At 41.4% G+C, this 20,506-nt stretch overlaps 1 protein-coding gene across 1 annotated transcript in view; it reads right to left on the reverse strand.

Moving 5' to 3' along the window:
- LOC137626450 (microtubule-associated protein futsch-like) overlaps nt 1-6,000 on the reverse strand; it is a 116,604-nt gene extending 110,604 nt beyond the window's left edge. Inside the window, exon 1 of the mRNA XM_068357449.1 lies at nt 5,884-6,000. The gene's annotated coding sequence lies outside the window, so the exon portion shown is untranslated. The remainder of the gene's footprint in view (nt 1-5,883) is intronic.
- Nucleotides 6,001-20,506: the final 14,506 nt, after the last annotated feature.

The following is a 20,506-nucleotide window of genomic DNA, read 5'->3' on the forward strand; positions in this document are numbered from 1 at the left end:
TTAATTGGACCAGAAATAATTTCTATTTTTTCTATTGGTATTCTTACAGTTTCTTCATCCATTAACCTTTCAAAGTAGCTTCTCCGTCTTTCCTTTATTTCACAGTCACCTCTCAAAACACTGCCATTTTCATACTCATTTTTTCAAACTGCTTTTACATCCTTACCTCTTCGATTTTGCTCTATTGAGATTCTAAATATTTTTTTCTCCCCTTCTCTTGTTTCTAGTTCTTCCTAAAGTTTATCATGCTGTTCCCCCTTTCCTTCCCTAACTACACGCTTTGCAATCCTGTTCGCAATCCTATACGTCCCCTCACCTTCATTCTCCTCTGATGTTTATTGAGGAATGTGGTAGGAAGGGCTAAATATACATTACAACTGTGATATAGTGTGATAATCTGCTACTCCATATCAATTAACGTTCATACAATTTTCATTTTAGGTTATAATATTCAGAAAAATAATGTTGGAGTTAAAATACACAATAAAATGTTGTTAAATATTGTGTAATAGCAAAATTCACAATATTCAATACTTACTCTGAATACTAGAACTGACAGATCTATCACTGATTCATATTAAGAGGTTACTTGACTGGAATGACCGTAAATGTTTTAAATTATTTCATTTTCACAGGTTGGCATATATCTTATGTCACAAAAATGACAAGTTTAGAAATAAATTGCATTTTTCCTAATTATACAAACCTGGAGCTCTTTACAGTGGATATCTGAGACCGGACGTTAAGCTTTTTACGAGGGTTAATTACTCACAGCTGGTTAGTTGGGGCAGGGAGCTGGGGAGTAGACCAGGTGGACACTAGGGTAAAGATCCGAATGAACACCTTGAGGTGCTGTGGACAGGATGAAGCACAGCACCTTGAACTGGTATATCTTTCTGCTTAATGTGAATCTCAGGTAATTCCTTGATGATGGATGAATTGGGAACTGGATGTACGCTTCCTCAAGGTCTAATGATATCATGAAGTCCTCTGGTCTAATGGTCTGTCTGTTGAACAAACTCGTTCAGGGCTGAGAGGTCGACAATTGGTCTCCAGCCTCCAGATGCCTTTTCTACAAGAAATAAACTACTGTAGAAGCCTAGAGACCCATCCAGGATCTCCTAAAGAGCATCCTTCTCTAGTATGGTCAAGACCTCGGCACAAAGGGCCTGTTCCTTCGCGGATCCCTTCGTGCATGAACCTGTCATCGTTAGGTGGAGGGTCAGAGGAGGGGGAGAGAAACTGAATAGGACGATGTATTTCTCTCGAAGTACGGACACCGACCAAGGGTCTGCTCTGTGGAGCATTCCCCTCTGCCAACTGCTCTGCAAGCATCCCCCACCTGGTGGACTGGGTTGGGGGAATGCCCTCCATAAAGGGAACATCTGTATTTTCCTCTCCTGCTACCTTTGCCCTTCCTTGCACCCTAAAATCGATAGGGCTGCTTAGGACTTGAGGTTGTGCTGTTTCCCCAAATGTGCAGACTTCTTGGCACCCCAGCACTTTGTCAGGGATGATCACTGCAGTGGTTGTACCACGGAGTAAGGGCGTGAAGTCATGGCCCTATGGAGGAGAGAGTCCTGGCTGGCCTTCCTCCCTCTGCCTGCTCCGGCCTCAATGTCCTCCCCATTAACGAGGGAGGGACCATCCATTGAGGCGTTGCGCAACTTCATCGCCTCTCTCCTTAGCACCTGCCCGATATTTTTAGATAACCGCATCGCTACTTCTCAAAATCATCTAATTGATCCACTGGTTGACGATGATCTGCGTCCGAACTAGAGTGTTTTCGTTCCTGAGAGGAGGAAGGCAGACATAGCCTCGCTCTTCTGGGTCATGAAGAAGTCCTCATTCTAAATGAGGGAGCCTACAGATACCAAGCAGTAGTCAAGCCATGAAACAAATTGCAAAGCAAAATTAGTAACCTGTTCCATGTTAGCAGCGTCTGCCACAAGGAAGTTCACTGGCAAAGTCGCCAGTTTGTCCAGGGAAGAATTGTGTGTAAGAGCCAGTATTGTCGGATCTAAGGGTAGCAGAGAAGGATAGTCCTCCACTATCTCATAATACTTCCTCTGACGTAAATACGGCAGAGGAACTAAACAAGATGAGTTCACAGACTGGAGGGACTGTGATATTCCCGCCACCCCTTTGACCAAGGTAAAGCTACCTTAGTCTTGGTGGGTCTCAGAGTATTGTAGAAAAGGTCTAGGTCTATGTTTTTACCCTCCAAGGGAGACTGATCAGGTACTGTACCTCCAAAGGGATTGATCTTCCGCAAGCGAGAAGATTGCTGAACAGTGGCTTGGAAGGGTAACTTTCCCATGGAGGGGAAAGTTGTTCAACACCTAGAGGCAACCTCTGAACAGTTCATTCTGCTTTCGCCCTGGCTGGGCAAACCAAGACAGAAAAAGTAATTATCAGCAACTCCTCACGCCCGTCCGTCGAAGCAAAACAAACGCTGAGGTCGAGACGGTCAGACACGCAAGACTTTTACAGTCCACGATCTACGGAGTCTCGAGGGAGAAGATGGAAATCAAACCCTGGGGAGGCTGTTCGCTCCCGCTACGAGCCCAACCACAAGACCTCGAGAAGCCTTTCCTTACACGGAGAACCATTGAGCCCCAAGGAAAGCCACAGCTGACGCACATCATCAGCGGAAAGCAACTCCACTACGGAGGTCGCCGGTGCTGCTTCGTAAGGGAAAGCAACGGAGACCCCAGGAGCATAGGGTTGTCCTGGAGTCAAACGGGCGCCACTCACACTTGATTGACTCCCAGAGGAAACCGAAAAAGCAAAGTCAGAATGGTGAGGTCAAACCGACGGTGTCCAATGGCAAGGTTTCTTAACTTTTGGGAATAAACCAAAAGGGGAAGACGCCCTCTTAGCCTTCTTCTGTCGCCTGCTAAACCTCGTCCACTGGGAGGGCGACCACTTCCGACACTCGTTGCAAGGAGACTCCTGCATGCATGAGTAACCCCTACATGGAAGGCAGAAACCCTGAGGATCAGTCTACACAGCTGACATGAAAGTGCCGCAACGGCACCCTTCAAAGCCGGGACAAACCCGCATAGTTACGATCCCCACTGGCAGACACACCTGAAACACGAAAACAAGGGAAAGATTTTAGCTTTTAGACCAGTTCTTTAGTCGTATTGAATAGTTTTGGTTTTTAACAGGAGAGTAAGACGTCTGTACTCTACCAAACCGAAATAAAAAGTGAGTTCGTTACTGTGCAGGTGTGAGCGAGGTAACTGGTCTACTCCCACACTAACCCCACCGGCTAATTAGCGGAGGGTAATTATTCCTCTTAAAAACCTTAACTACTGGTTTCAGCTATCGCCAAAATATACCTCCACTGTAAAGATTGTAATGGTTTGTAATATGGTGTTGGAACAAATAGATCTTAGGAAAATTTCTTATTTTAGGAGCATTTGTAGATTGGTGGACACAGATAGGCTTAGGCATAGAAAACTAGGGAAATATGGCATAACATATGACAACACCTTCGACCACAAAGTCACCTCGAATAGAACTCGTTTGCTAGTGGGTCCGGCATTCTACAAACTACTCCTTAATCAATAAAAACAGTCCTGTGGAGCATATGAAGCCTAAAATTTGTTTTTATTACAAAAAAAAAAATATTATCTTATAGTATTACACTACACTTTTATAAGTTTTAAAGGTACTTAATGAATGGGAGACACAAGGGAAAGTTACAATGCCTTGGTGGAACAACCTTAGAAACTAACCATACATACTTATGATCAGTGCCCAAGCCCCCTCTCCACCCTAGCTAGGCCCAGGGAGGGCCAGGCAACGGCTGCTGATGACTCAGCAGGTAGACCTATAGGCTACCCCAATCCACCCAATCCTTAGCTCACAAGGATGGCGAGGTTATAGACACTACGAGAAACTATAGAGCTTGAGCGGGGCTCGAACCCTAATTCAGTAGTTCGCCAGGATGGGACGTTTCCAATGGGGCAAGAAAAAGTCACATAACAATAAAAATCTTTCTGACTAGAGATGAAAAATGTCGACTAGCATAAATAATAGAGAAAAATGGGAAATTTTATGACCTGTGTCATGGGAGAAGATGAAAAAAAATGAGTTAAAATAAAGAACAGTAAGTTTGAATCTGGAATTTCTAAAAATAATAATTATCTAGGTTTATAAATAACTGCTCACTATATGTTACGAGTTTGAAAAAAAAGCTGGCCTCGAAGAGATCTAATCTATTATGAAGTTTTTGAAATATTCTAACTAATATTATACTTTACTATAATAAAACGGTTTTATTATAGTTACTGACGGAAAAAGCTTTTCTACTAAAAGAAAAAAGTCAATTTTCTCCTAAAATGACACTTATTTTCACTGCAAATAAAAATTTCATTATCTAAGGAATAATAATCAATGGGGTTGGCATGCGCAGCTCAGCAAGGACAGCTTGATGTTTTTCTTCTTCCGCGAAGCAAACGCACGGCGGAGCATAAATCATTAGATTTCTAAAAAATATATCCCTGTTCTTAGACAGTCTAACGTGTTTTCGTTTTACAGTATTTACTATTGAAATGAAGGTCAAATTCAATGACAGCCCATTATTTACTACAGGGAAAACTATTTGGCCTGTATGTATGATAGCAGCCACCTGTATGTGTGATGACGGCTAACTCAGAATATGTACAGAAGTGTAAGGGGGTCGCAGTGGAGCGTTAGCCCGCCCATTAGGTAAGAAGGTAACGATACAGCTTGTAGCTTAGGTTGGGGGGGGGGAGTTTAGGTTAGTTGGCGTCCATATTTTATGCTCGCTGGAAGCACTGGCCGCTGATATACAAAGGCTCCAACTATTTTTTCTGTTCAAAAAGTTGTTACGTTTTACCAATGAAACTAAAATATATTTCCATGTCGGATTTGGGTAAGTCACAACTGAATTTGATTATTAATTAGATTATAATTATCAAAATTTCATAGCAAAAATAAAAACTGCTTTCTTTAAGATTGTCGATAAGAACAATCAATCAGACTTTAGAAAAGTCTATTAGACCTTATAAGTCTCTCAGAATTTATAAAAGTCTATCGATCTTTATAAGTCTATCGGACTTTAAAAAAGTCTATCGGACTTTATAAAAGTCTATCGGACTTTATAAAAGTCTATCGGACTTTATAAAAGTCTATCGGACTTTAGAAAAATCTATTGGACTTTAATAAAGTCTATCTTACTTTGAAAAAGTCTATCGGACTTTATAAAAACCTATCAGACATTATAAAAGTCTATCGGACTTTAGAGAAGTCTATTGGACATTAGAAAAATCTATCAGACTTTAAAAAAAGTCTATCGGCCTTTAGAAAATACTATCTGACCTTATAAAAGTCTATCAGACTTTAAAAAAGTCTATCGGACATTAGAAAAGTCTATCGGACATTAGAAAAGTCTATCGAACTTTAGATAAGTCTGTAGGACTTTATAAAAGTCTATTGCACATAAACGTTGTCTATCGGACTTTAATGGAGTCTATAGGACTTTAAAGGAGATTATCGGTCTTTAATAGCCTATCGGACTTTAAAAAAGTCTATAAGACTTAATACGACCGACAGAATCAACCTTATGCAAATCTTAACCTAACCTAACCCACTATAACCCAAGTTAGCCTATGAACATTAACATAAGACTTTAAATACAACCTCAGTTATATACCTAAAAAAAGGCTAAAAAGGCTAAAAAAAGGCCGACGTAATCTATAACTACCTACTTAATTAAAAGCCTTTTCACGGCTAAATAAGACCCTAAACTAAGTCTTAATGATATAAGCCTTTTCACGGCTAAATAAGACCCTAAACTAAGTCTTTATAATATAAATTATATAAAAAAAACCTCGATTTTAAACTTACATTAATATATATATGAGATTATCATCTGGTCTGTGCTTTGCTGACAGTACTCCCTTCACGTAAACAATTGTACTCAACAATCAAAACAATGGGACTGTAGTAGTAGTGAGTTTGGGTTTGCTGTGTTGAGGGACGCTTTACCTATACAACGGCTCCTACTTGATTGCTTCACGTATAGTTTTTTAAGTTCTATTGTATTTTATATAAAATATAATGTATAAATAGTCTTTTTAAAGTTTAGGAAAGTATAAAAATGCTTTATTATTTTAAGATATACTTTATTTCAGTTGAATAGTATATGAAACTATTATGGATAATGTTAAATGTAGATTTTTTTTGGATTTTTTTCCTTGTTGCAGTTTGCTTACGTTATCAATATTGCAATTCTACTGGCTGCCACACACACACACACGATATATATATACATATATATATATATATATATATATATATATATATATATATATATATATATATATATATATATATATATATATATACATATATATATATATATATATATATATACATATATATATATATATATATATATATATATATATATATATATATATATATATATATATATATATATATATATATATATACGCATTGAGAATATTAGGTATGTCCACTCTAACCTTTTCACTACACTTACCACCATATTTTTACCCATATCAATTCTTTTATAGCACAAATATATAGTGAAAAACATTTAACTTTTTCTATTTCAATAGAATCTAAAATTATATATATATATATATATATATATATATATATATATATATATATATATATATATATATATATATATATATATATATATATATATATATATATATATATATATATATATATATATATAGCCTAAGTTTAAAGGTCGCTCGTGAATGGCCAAAGCAAGGGTCAGAAACTGACCATATGTGATCAGTGCCCAAGCCCACTCTCCACCCAAGGTAGGACCAGGGAGGGCCAGGAAATGGCTGCTGGTGACTCATCAGGTAGACATTTGGCTTCCTCAAACAAACCAAAATCAAACCATTGTTCTCTAATCTTGGGTAGTGCCATAGCGTCTGTACCATGGTCATCCACTATCTTGGGTTAGAGTTCTCTTGCCTGAGGGTACACTCGGGCACACTATTCTATCTTATCTCTCTTACTATTACTATTACTATCCAAGCTATAACCCTAGTTGGAAAAGCAAGATGCTATAAGCCCAGGGGCTCCAACAGGGAAAAATAGCCCAGTGAGGAAAGGAAATAAGGAAATAAATAAATGAAGAGAACAAATTAACAATAAATCATTCTAAAATAAGAAACAACGTCAAAACAGACATGTCATATAATAAACTATCAACAACATCAAAAACAAATATGTCATAAATAAACTATAAAAAGACTATGTCCGCCTGGTCAACAAAAAAGCATTTGCTCCAACTTTGAACTTTTGAAGTTCTACTGATTCAACCACCCGATTAGGAAGATCATTCCACAACTTGGTCACAGCTGGAATAAAACTTCTTGAGTACTGCGTAGTATTGAGCCTCGTGATGGAGAAGGCCTGGCTATTAGAATTAACTGCCTGCCTAGTATTACGAACAGGATAGAATTGCCCAGGGAGATCTGAATGTAAAGGATGGTCAGAGTTGTGAAAAATCTTATGCAACATGCATAATGAACTAATTGAACGACGGTGCCAGAGATTAATATCTAGATCAGGAATAAGAAATTTAATAGACCGTAAGTTTCTGTCCAACAAATTAAGATGAGAATCAGCAGCTGAAGACCAGACAGGAGAACAATACTCAAAACTAGGTAGAATGAAAGAATTAAAACACTTCTTCAGAATAGATTGATCACCGAAAATCTTGAAAGACTTTCTCAATAAGCCTATTTTTTTGTGAAATTGAAGAAGACACAGACCTTATATGTTTCTCAAAAGTAAATTTACTGTCGAGAATCACACCTAAAATTTTGAAAGAGTCATACATATTTAAAGAAACATTATCAATACTGAGATCCGGATGTTGAGGAACCACCGTCCTTGACCTACTTACAATCATACTTTGAGTTTTGTTAGGATTCAACTTCATACCCCATAATTTGCACCATGCACTAATTCTAGCTAAATCTCTATTAAGGGATTCACCAACCCTAGATCTACATTCAGGGGATGGAATTGATGCAAAGAGAGTAGCATCATCTGCATATGCAACAAGCTTGTTTTCTAGGCCAAACCACATGTCATGTGTATATAGTATGAAAAGTAATGGGCCAAGAACACTACCCTGTGGAACACCGGATATCACATTCCTATAATCACTATGGTGCCCATCAACAACAACTCTTTGAGATCTATTACTTAAAAAATCAATAATAATGCTAAGAAACGACCCACCCACTCCCAACTGTTTCAGTTTGAAAACAAGGGCCTCATGATTAACACGGTCAAAGGCAGCACTAAAATCAAGGCCAATCATACGAACTTCCCGACCACAATCAAGGGATTTCTGTACAGCATTGGAGATTGTAAGAAGGGCATCACATGCTCCAAGGCCTTTACGAAAACCAAATTGCAAACTAGGGAGTAGATGATTACCTTCAGCAAACCTATTAAGACGTTTTGCCAGAAGACGTTCAAAAACTTTAGATAATATGGGAGTTATGGAAATTGGGCGGTAATCAGTGGGACTTGAGCTACCACAAACACATTTACATAGAGGAGTAACATTTCCAATTCTCCAACTAGTGCTAAAAGCTCCTCTTCTTGCTAACTTGCGCAAAATAACAGATAACTTTGGAGCTAAGAAATCTGCTGTCTTTATAAAAAACAAAGGAAAAATACCATTTGGGTCAACACCTCCATAAGCATCAAGGTCCATCAACAGAGCTTTAATCTCACGAGATCGAAAAGCTAAACTAGTTAGTTTAGCCTCAGGAAAACAGGAATGAGGAAGTTCAAGTTTTTCATTATTCTGTTTACTGTCAAAAACATCAGCCAAAAGGGTTGCCTTTTCCTTTGGACAGTGAGTGACTGAACCATCTGGTTTAAGTAAAGGAGGAACTGTTGCATCTACACCAAAGAGTGCAGATTTAAGGTAGACCACCATTTATGTTCCTGAGTTGTACCAGAAAGTGTTTCTTTTATGGTTAAATTGTACTCCTTTTCAGTTGAGGCATAAACTCTCTGAGCAAAAGCTCGAAGCTGAGTATAGTTGTTCCAGGTCAAATCTGATCTGTTACCCTTCCAAAGTTGATAGGCCTCCTGCTTCTCCAAAAAAGCACGTCTACAATCATCATTTATTAAAGTTCGTATAGTTTGTATAGGAGATATTCATTTTAATGTTACTCTTTATAATATGCTATTTTTTTTCCTTGTTTTCTTTCTTCACTGAGCTATTTTCCCTGTTGGAGCCCTTGGGCTTATAGCATCTTGCATTTTCCAACTAGGGTTGTAGCTTAGCTAATAATAATAATAATAATAATAATAATAATAATAATAATAATATTATTATTATTATTATTATTATTATTATTATTATTAACTAAGCTACAACCCTAGTTGGAAAATGCAAGATGCTATAAGCCCAAGGGCTCCAACAAGGAAAAAATAGCCCAGTGACGAAACGAAATAAGGAAATAAATAAAATACAAGAGAAGTTATTAACAATTAAAATAAAATATTACACATCACCATTTCTTGAAAACTGTTGCATCATGCATTAACAGAAATTAAGAAGCGATTATAAAAGATTATAGCTAAACCGAGAGAAGTTTTTTATTTTTATTTTCTTTTTTGTAGATAAGTGGATAACTTCTTTACGTAAACTATATTTTTTCCTTGATTTTCTTTAGTAGAAGTTATCAGGGTTAAGCGCTTGAGAAATTTTATCTTATCTAGTAGATAAATTTATTTCAAAGCATTATCAGGCACAATTTTGTATATTATAGCAATAATTATAATAATTTTTCAAAATGAATAAAAAAATCGAATAGACTACTACCATAAGTGTGTTTTCATAATTTGAAATAGATGAAGATAAAAATCATATGACTGATCATTGTCATGCTTACGTAATTCCTGTCAATTCTTAAAACAGCAATGAAATATTGACAGTTTAATCACCTAATTCCTGTTTAAAACTGCTTCTAAGATGATAACGATAAAACTATGAACAGATAAAACTGTCACCGTTGCAAATTAGGCTGATAGTACGAGTAATGACCTAAATAACTCATAAGGTTTTTTTTAGTATTTTTCTTTTTAAGATTACCTCTTTATTATGGTTATCTCACGGCTAATGCATAGATTTTTCTTTATAGAATGTGCATGAAAAGTAACTTTTCATAAAAGTGAACGATAAAAAGTGAAAACTATAAAAAGTAATTGAATAAGGTATACATATTATAGGTTTTTGTCAGCAAGCTAATATGAGGATTAATGTAATTTATCAAAGGTGATATAATAAAAACGAACATATTATCGAGACAATAGGAATAATATTACCATAAATATAATTAAATCAAATATATCGATCAAGATTTAGTATTTGCATATTGTATATTACCAAACTCTTGTTTTATTAATTTGGAATCCTGCTCAAAAATTCAATCCATTTCTTTACTAACGTTAATAATTGGTCAAAGTAAAATTGGTAAATTGCTAAACTTATTCTAAAATCTTGTAGGCATTTCTGTCCGTTGATTTTTAAATAAATGCAGTCAAAATGCCTTTTTTATCATGATTTACTGAAATTACCGAAAATTCTGTGGTCTATAAGCAGGTAGAGACCAAAAATATACTACAAAAGACCCTTGAAAATATGCCTACAGACCACAGCGAAAGGCACACTGGGAACAATATACCTGGTGTGGCTGGGTGCACCTTCAAAGTGCAAGGTGTATCGAGAATTCCTGCGTCCATCTGTACATGCCCAACCCTCTACTTTTTTACTACTCCCTTAACTGCCCCCAACACTTTGCAACCTTCATTCACTCTCTGACGTACATCTGCTTCCACTCCACCATTTGCTGCAACAACAGACCCCAACTACTTAAACTGATCCACCTCCTCAAGTAACTCTCCATTCAACATGACATTCAACCTCTCACCACCTTCCCTTCTCGTACATCTCATAACCTTACTCTTACCCACATTAACTCTCAACTTCCTTCTCTCACACACCCTTCCAAATTCTGTCATTAGTCGTTCAAGCTTCTCTTCTGTGTCTGCAACCAGTACAGTATCATCCGCAAACAACAACTGATTTACCTCCCATTCATGGTCATTCTCGCCTACCAGTTTTAATCCTCGTCCAAGCACTCGAGCATTCACCTCTCTCACCACTCCTTCAACATACAAGTTAAACAACCACGGGGATATATATATATATATATATATATATATATATATATATATATATATATATATATATATATAAATATATATATATATATATATATATATATATATATATATATATATATATATATATATATATATATATATATATATATATATATATAAATATATATATATATATATATATATATATATATATATATATAAATATATATATATATATATATATATATATATATATATAAATATATATATATATATATATATATATATATATATATATATATATACATATATATATGTATATATAACGGATTTTGAGCGAAGCGAAAAATCTATTTTTGGGTGAGATAGCCATGGCGTCCTGATGGAAGGTTCCTGTTTGGTAGCTTCCTTGGGTATAAGACTACTAAGATATTCCCAGAGAATTTAACCACAGGTTATCACAGAATTCTAACTTCTGGAGCGAGTATCTCAAAGGTTTCCCTTTAAGACATCGTAATACAACAGGGGACACGCATGTCTGAACGTGCCACATAGCTATCTCCACCCCGAACAGAGTTAATGCTTCGGTGTGTAAGGGCTGAGAATAGCTGGGAGCCGTTCCACAGCTAATCTCACTCGTGGCTACTACTGATACTCGAGACGTAAACAAACGGACGCCATTGCTCTAATGACGTCACGCCCGTCTTTATCCTGACGCCAGTTGCTGCCCATCACCATGATACAATTGTGTAGGGTGGGAACAAAACTGGACGAAGTAGTAGGGAGGGTCCATCAGGACGCCATGGCTATCTCACCCAAAAATAGATTTTTCGCTTCGCTCAAAATCCGTTTTTTGGGCTCAAGCCATGGCGTCCTGATGGAAGAGTACCAGAGAATCAATGTATCGTGGTAGATTTTCCCCCAGTGTTAAGTGCCTAGGCATTGACAAAACAGCAAAGTAATCTTAGGTAAAGAACCATAGGAACGAAGTATCCTGCCCCCCATTGGTAGGAAGTTCCCATGGGCTATGCCGACGTCAAAGTGGTATTGAAGGGCTATTCATCCTGACAGAAGAACTTTTAAGAACTTAGAGATGAAGCAGAATGTTTGATATTTGTATAGGAACATTCTAAATTAGGCCAGTGGTGGTTGGGCACTGTGTATAGAGTTCATCTCTCGGTTATCAGAAGTAAGTATTCGTGTAGGAACCTTACTGAGACAGGGTGAATATAATTTAGGATTAGACATCTTAAATTCTTCATGACCATAAGAGAGGAGGAATAAATAAAACTATGACAGTATGTATTTCATAGTAGGTAGGAGCTGAAAGAGACGCATAAGTAATAAAATAGAAATTTTATTTCACAATGCAGAAATTAAATAATTTACAGCAAAAGTAAAGTTCATTTACAGTAATAATAATGTACATAGAAATAAAGGCTTGCTCTTGCATCTGAAAAGGAATTTCAGGATTAGTAGGTACTCGTTCTCGAGGAACGCAAGTCTTTAAACAACACATCATGCTCAAGGCATGCGGCACTTGTGTGACACTATGACATTTCACCTGGGATAAGAACAGTTATAAAAGCACTAAGTGTTTTTAGACATCACTATGAATCGCTCGAGGGTCAACATAGGCACCCGAAGAGTTAGAGTCCCAAGTAACTCACTGTTCTACGCAGAGTTAGGTGCAGGTTTCATAACACTACCTGCGGCTACCACAAAATGTTTGACTTCGTGCACTTGTTTCGCATAATGTTTAAAGAAAACACGCGAGGACTTCCAGCCCGTAAAGTTTTTAAGGCTTTCAAAGTCCATGCTCTGAAAGAAGTTCAGAGAAGATGCCACTTTTCTAGGATCATGACCAGCGGGTGTACTGTTCGGATCCGCTCTGCGAATGAAGTAGGTGATTTTCGCTCTTAATTGTTTCAGTGACAGGTCGCTGCCCGATGTTTCTCCTTTGAAGAGTTGGCCTCCACCAAAGTTCGAAGTTCTGCGAAGATAGACCTTGAGACTCTCTACTGGACATAGAGAGACATCCTCCTTCAGGGGGCATATTCTCCAAGGGCCCCATCTTTTGGTGGGTAATTCGTTTTTAGCGAGAAACGTCGGATCAGGGGAGAGGGTCACTTCTCCTGAATCGGCAAACAGGATGTGTCCCTCTTCTCTCGATAATGCCACTATTTCGCTGACTCGAGCTCCCGAAGCGAGAGCAAATAAAAATATAACTTTCTGAGTCAGATCCTTGAGGGGGCATGAATCGTTGTCCAAGTTGGAGGCGAAATGGAGTACCTTGTCTAGTGACCAGGAGATCGGTTTCGGAGGGGGTGCTGGGCGTAGGCGAGCACATGCTTTTGGTAATTTGTTAAAGATGTCGTTGGACAGATCAATTTGGAAAGCATATAGAATTGGTCTAGTCAAGGCCGATTTGCAGGTTGAAATCGTATTGGCTGCTAATCCTTGTCCATGAAGGTGAATGAAGAAGGACATACAGAAATCAATGGTGATTTCTTTAGGATTTTTTGCCTTGACAAAGGAGACCCATTTCCTCCAGGATGATTCATATTGCCGTCTCGTGGATTCGGTCTTGTATTCCTCTAGGAAGTCTAGACTTTTCTTCGAGATCCCAAACCTCTTCTTTGCGGCAAGGGAGAGAAAATCATGAGATGAAGGTCCTTGATTTTCGATGATGAAGCGAAGACAGTCGACTTCTGTACTTGTTGAGAGAGAACTGGGCCCGGGAGAGGGATCAGCTTGGGCTGCAGCTCCAGGACCAGGGGGTACCAGTTGCTCCGAGGCCACTTGGGAGCCACTAGGGCCGCTGTCCCTTTGAAGGTTCTCAGTTTGGAGAGGACTTTCAACAGAAGGTTGGTGGGAGGGAACAGGTATATCTTGGACCATCTGTTCCAGTCCAGTGACATGGCGTCCACCGCTTCTGCTTTGGGGTCCTCGTACGGGGCTACGTACAGAGGAAGTTGATTGTTGTCGCTCGTTGCAAAGAGATCTATCTGAAGTTCTGGGACTTGGTGAGAGATGAAGGAGAACGATCTTGCGTCTAGAGACCATTCCGACTCTATCGGGTTTGTCCGAGATAGAGCATCCGCTGTCACATTGCGGAATCCTTGTAGGTGAACTGCAGACAGGTGCCACTTCTTCTTCTCCGCCAGACGGAAGATTGGGAGAAGCACCTGATTTATCTGGGGCGATCTTGAGCCTTGGCGATTGAGACAACGAACTACCACCGAGTTGTCTAGGGTTAGACGGATGTGGATCGAGGGCGGCGGGGATAACTTCTTCAGAGTTAGAAGGACCACCATGGCCTCCAAGATGTTTATGTGGAACGTCTTGAATAGTGGAGACCAGGTCCCTTGAGCCTGTTTCAGGTGGGAGTGACCTCCCCAGCCTTCCAGTGAGGCATCCGTGTGGATGTTGAGTGATGGAGGAGGGTGTTGGAGAGGAATGGACCTTTTCAGGGCCTTTGCTTCCGACCACGGCTTTAGGAGGCGTCGAAGTCTGTTTGGAAGCCGTCTCTTGAGGTCTCTTCGAGCGATGGATGCCGAGCGTCTCCAGACTCCCGCGGCATCCTTTAGCTGTGCACGAAGCACTGGGTTTGTCACTGAGGCGAATTGTAGAGAGCCTAGAACTCGTTCCTGCTGTCGTCTTGAAATGCGTTTGGATTTCAGTAGTCGCTTGACAGACCCTGCTATTTCCTTCCTTTTCTTCTGGGGGATGGAAAGGCGGTGTGACTGAAGATTCCAGTGGATTCCCAACCACTGAAACTTCTGAGCTGGAGAGAGGCGAGATTTCTTCTCGTTGATCTTGAATCCCAGGTGTTCTAGGTACTGGGTAACTTCGTTGCAAGACTTTGCACACTCTTCGGGCGATGGAGCCCATACTAGCCAGTCGTCGAGGTAGGCCATCACCTGGACGTTTCTTAGGCGGAGCTGTTGTACTATGGCATCCGCCAGTTTTGTGAAGATCCGCGGGGCCACATTGAGGCCGAATGGCATGGCCCGGAAGGCGTAGCTTTTCCTTTGGAGTCGAAATCCTAGGTAGGAGGAAGCGTGATGGTTCATTGGAATGTGCCAATAGGCATCCGCCAGGTCTATAGAGACCGTGTAGGAACCTTGAGGCAGAAGGGTCCTTATTTGTTGAAGCGTCAGCATCTTGAATGTGTTGTTCTCTATGAACTTGTTGAGGGGGGATAAGTCCAGAATGACTCTGAGTTTGTCTGAGTCCTTCTTGGGAACGCAAAACAGTCTCCCTTGGAACCTGGTGGACTTTACCTTCCTTATCACCTTCTTGTCCAAGAGGTCTAGAACATATTCTTCCAGAAGGGGGGTCGATTGCTGGAAGAACCGCTGGAAGATTGGGGGTGGTTGCGTCCAACTCCAGCCTAGACCGTTCTTGATGATGCTGTGTGCCCAGGGATCGAAGGTCCAACGATCCTGGAATTGGCGGAGTCTTCCTCCCACCGGAAGCACTTCATTGCTTCTGGTGTCCCGAGGACTTGTTGCCTCGGCCGCTAGCTCCCTTTCCTCCTCTACCTCTGGAGGGACGACGAGATGCGTCTCTGCTTGCACCCCTGAACGAGCCTCTACCTCTGGCATGAAAGGTAGTGGATGGTTGCTCAAAGGCAGGGGTGAAGACCGGTGACTGTGACAACACCGGTTGGGGGACCAATTGAAAGGTCTGTTGTGGTTGGGCAACCACTTGGGAGGTAGCGGGTCCCGGAAACTGACGTCGTTGCTGACGTTGCTGGGGTTTTGGTTTTTGAGGTTTTCTCTTAGGCTGAGGTCCTTCGTCCTGAGAGGGTTTCCTTTTTCTGGACATGCCCCACTTGTGGAGAAGGTTCCTATTCTCCGTGGCGGCTCTGTCAGTTATTTCCTTGACCAGGTCAGAAGGAAACAGGTGCTTTCCCCAGATGTTGGAGGAAATCAGCCTCCGGGGTTCGTGTTTCACGGTGGCACCGGTAAACACGAATTCACGACAGGCTCTACGAGCCTTTATGAAGTGGTACAAGTCCTTCATTACTGTCAGTAAGTGGGATTTGGCTAGTACCATGTAGTGATCTGGTACTCTTGTGTCACAGGCCATCACATCCAGTTGGACTTGATGAGAAAGAGATGCCGCAAGCCTCTCCTTCGTGTCTTGTTCCCGGCGAAGGAGATGATCGTTGAGCTTAGGGAGGTCTTCATTAAACTGACGTCCGGCGACGTCAGGATCGAGCCTTCCCACGACGAAAGTATGCTGAACATCTTTCCAGTGTCGAGCGTCAGGGGGGGTCACGATGGAGAAGGGTCTGCACTCCTCCAGTGCAGGGCAGGGTTTCCCTTCTTCCGCCGCTTTAAGGCATGCAGCTAAGGCCTTTTCCAAGAAAGGAAGAACCGCATTGTCAGGTGCAACGTACGTAGGATGCTTCTTGCTCAAAGCCGGAAGCTTAGAGCAGGTAAAGCCCCTACTCTTAAATGCGGAGGCTAGCATAGCCTGGGCCTTTGCGAGATCGAACACTATCTCTTCTTTAGGTTCGGTCTCTTCCTTCGAGGCAGGTTCGGAACGAAGCCGGACGTAACAGTCCGGGTAGGCCTCGAAGCTTGGGAAGAACTCCACATCTTCCAACGGGACCGTGCCGATCTTGTCACTAACAAAGATTCTGCCGGTCGCAATAACCATATGCTCTGCATACCTCCACGGGTTGGCATGAGAGCAAGCTGGGAGATCCTTGACCGAAATCTTCTTCGGTTCTCTGGATCCAATCATCGACCTGATGGACTCCTGGTTCTCCTTCAGCCTGTCGTCCATGACGGCTCTAATCAGCTGGATCAGTTCTTGGGTAGAAGAGGAAGGATCCGGAGTTGAGGAGGTAGACGGAACAGACATTTCCGTCGGTGTAGGAGTAGGAGGAGGGATGGACGAGGGAGCAGCTCCAAGCTCCGACTCGGTGTACTCCACCTTGTCTTCGTCCTCTTCGGCTCCTTGAGCCATAAGCGTCTTCTCCGTGTCTTCCGAGACGTCTGAGATCTGTTCATCATCCTCGGAATCTAAACGACACTCGTGCATGGACTGAGCCATGACCACATCAGGTTCCACCGTAATTTGGACAGTGGGGATTGTATCTTTTGGTACCACTGAGTCAGAGGAGGCCTTAGGGAACAACAGGGACCTCAGTTCTTCGGTGGCCAGGTACGGTCCAGTAGCATTTTTCTGAAAGCCACGCACCCACTTGCGCAGCTTTTCGCGAGAAATGTCTCTAACCTCCGCTGAGGGAGGGTTATGGAAGGCCTCAACTAGGTGGGCCTGGCAGACCGTACAATCCAGTGGATTCCAAAACTTCAAGTCCCCTTTCTTGTCTGCACAAGGGGCGTGAGTCCTGCAAGCCGTATGCCCGTAAAACTGCGGGCGTTTCACAGCGCAGAAGGCGAAGTCACACTTCATCTGCTCCTCCTGTGGAAGAAAGAGAAAATGAGTATGGGGGAGTCATAAGAATGGCTCTTAAACTAAGTTAATATTAATCATTAATTTTAACTTAAGGAAGGTGTGATGCATAGAGAATGAAAACAGTAAAGGAGAACATGCTCCATGCATCCAGCCCGGCCGGTTACCATAAGCTTGGTCCCTGGATAATCCAAATGACCGAGATCATTGGATATAGTTTCCTAGAATTCCTAGTATTTTGGAATTCCATGGAAACCAAGGACAAGATTGGGATCGAATTCATTCGGTTCCCAGTTAAGAGCCAGAAGGCCTCATTAAAGGGTAACTGCTTCTGGCAACCAGCCGCGCTAAGATGCACATAGCCTGCTGGAAATAGAAGAATGCAAAGAGACAGCATGATCACTAATAGAGCAGTACTAGGTACTGATCTTAATAGCGGAAGCAGCTTATCTGTTTGCGATATAGGGCTATCCTAGTCTTATGATAGCTACAGTAAGGGGGTGCAAGTCTTCTTGACGCCTCCGGGGCATCCGGCAAGCCGCCGGCATGCCGGAGCTCGCTCCAGCATAGATTCTGGCATTAGAACAGACGATTTTCAAAAGTCAGTTAAATACCAGGATGGCGGCCGCCGGCACAACGGCGGCACGCCGGCAGGAAGCGGCGGCTCCGGCAGTCGGAGGATGCCAGGTTGGTGACTGGGATAAGGATGGTAAAGGCAGTATCGGGTTGCCGGCAGTATATGCCGGCACTCCGGTGATCGACCGGCAAGCGGACGATTAGATAGGAGTAGGAGAGCCGCCGGTGGTAGCCGGCGGCAGCCGGCAGTCCCTCGGTACACGGGGGGCTGGCGGCAAGGGAAGGGAAGTCACCAAATAGGAGGCAGGTATTGCCGACAGTAGAGGCGGCAAGAGACCGGCACCCAGATAGAAAGAGAGACAGGGGGAGGGGGGAAGGGAGGCAGGAAGTACCGTCAAGGTTCCAGACATCCCTCCCCCTCCCTGAGGGGGTGTACCCATGATAGAGGCAGGCTCTAACATCCATGAGCAGGGGTCACTAGGGACCGGGAGCTAGGTAGCCCAAGGGAGGGCTAGGGAACACCCAAGAGGGGGGGGGGAGACTCCCATATGCAGAACTATACTAGTAACTAACCTTATAGGACACTATGAGGGTATATGTACCAGAGTGGACTGCACAAGGAAGCTCGGGTAGCCCTACTCTTCCACCCTAAGGAGGAGTTGTAGGACAGGGGACAGATGAGTATAAACTAACCTAAGCATAGGCTAGGCTATACAAGAGATAGGTGGGGAGGGAGAAGAGAGAAGTCTTCCCAGGAAGGGTTTCTGTACCAGAGCGGCCACTAAGGGAAGGGAGGACACTCCCTAACCTAAGATCAGGCTGATCGGCTAAAACGGTGCAAGAGTACCGTTTCAGCATGGAACAGAGAAACCTTCCTAACCCGACCTAGAACAGGGCTAAAAGTCCTGAACTAGGCAAGGAAGAAGACATATCGCTATCGCAGGAAAGTCATAGACTATCCTAGCCATAGAGGTAGGCTAGCCTAACCTCACTCTCAGACGCAGCCCTAAAGGGGGTTCATTCCTTTAGGGAGGACAGAGAGGCGATATATACTCTATTAGACAATTAATCCCTTAACTCAGAAAAGGGATCAAGGCTAAATAGAGGGAATGCCAAGGCAGGGGATGAAGGAAGCATATAGGGGTCCTAATATTAGGTTAGGCTAGAAAGAATCACTGACTAGCCTATCCCCTATATGGTCCCTGAAGGCGAAAACATTTGCATCACTGTCAAAAGTATTGTAAAATAATAATGCCACTATCTTCATAACTTAGTCTAGGATCACTAATAAATCATGCATGAACACTTGTATGTAGGCTCCTGGCCTGGGGGCTATAGTAGCCGACTGGTATGAGGTCAATCGATGACCGATAAAAAGCGTCTAAACATGATATAAAAGTTCCTAGCTATGAAGACTAAATAAACTAATGTATTCGATTAGTATATAATGCCGGAAGCGTTGTTGTGGCTAACTAAATAAGACATGCAAAACAACAACGACGCCATAAAATGGCGGGTCCGGTAGAGGCACAGCTCTGCCACAAAACATCAATTATTTCGCAAAATAATATTTACTTTACGGCCAGAGCTTAATTAAACAATACTGGAACCTTGTACTCAACTTTCCAGAAGAAGGCGAGGCTGAAGGTAACGACATAGCGAAGATGCAAAGCGATAAAGATAACACAAGGGAAAATCCGTCTAAGTAGGGCAGCTACTAAACAAAGGATGAAGACGGGCGTGACGTCATTAGAGCAATGGCGTCCGTTTGTTTACGTCTCGAGTATCAGTAGTAGCCACGAGTGAGATTAGCTGTGGAACGGCTCCCAGCTATTCTCAGCCCTTACACACCGAAGCATTAACTCTGTTCGGGGTGGAGATAGCTATGTGGCACGTTCAGACATGCGTGTCCCCTGTTGTATTACGATGTCTTAAAGGGAAACCTTTGAGATACTCGCTCCAGAAGTTAGAATTCTGTGATAACCTGTGGTTAAATTCTCTGGGAATATCTTAGTAGTCTTATACCCAAGGAAGCTACCAAACAGGAACCTTCCATCAGGACGCCATGGCTTGAGCCCAAAAATATATATATATATATATATATGTGTGTGTGTGTGTGTGTATATATATATATATATATATATATATATATATATATATATATATATATATATATATACATATATATATATTTATATATATATATATATATATATATATATATATATATATATATATATATAATAAACAAAAAATTTCATTATAT

This window comes from Palaemon carinicauda, chromosome 34, assembly GCF_036898095.1.
Source record: "Palaemon carinicauda isolate YSFRI2023 chromosome 34, ASM3689809v2, whole genome shotgun sequence".
In the NCBI taxonomy this organism is placed as follows: domain Eukaryota; kingdom Metazoa; phylum Arthropoda; class Malacostraca; order Decapoda; family Palaemonidae; genus Palaemon; species Palaemon carinicauda.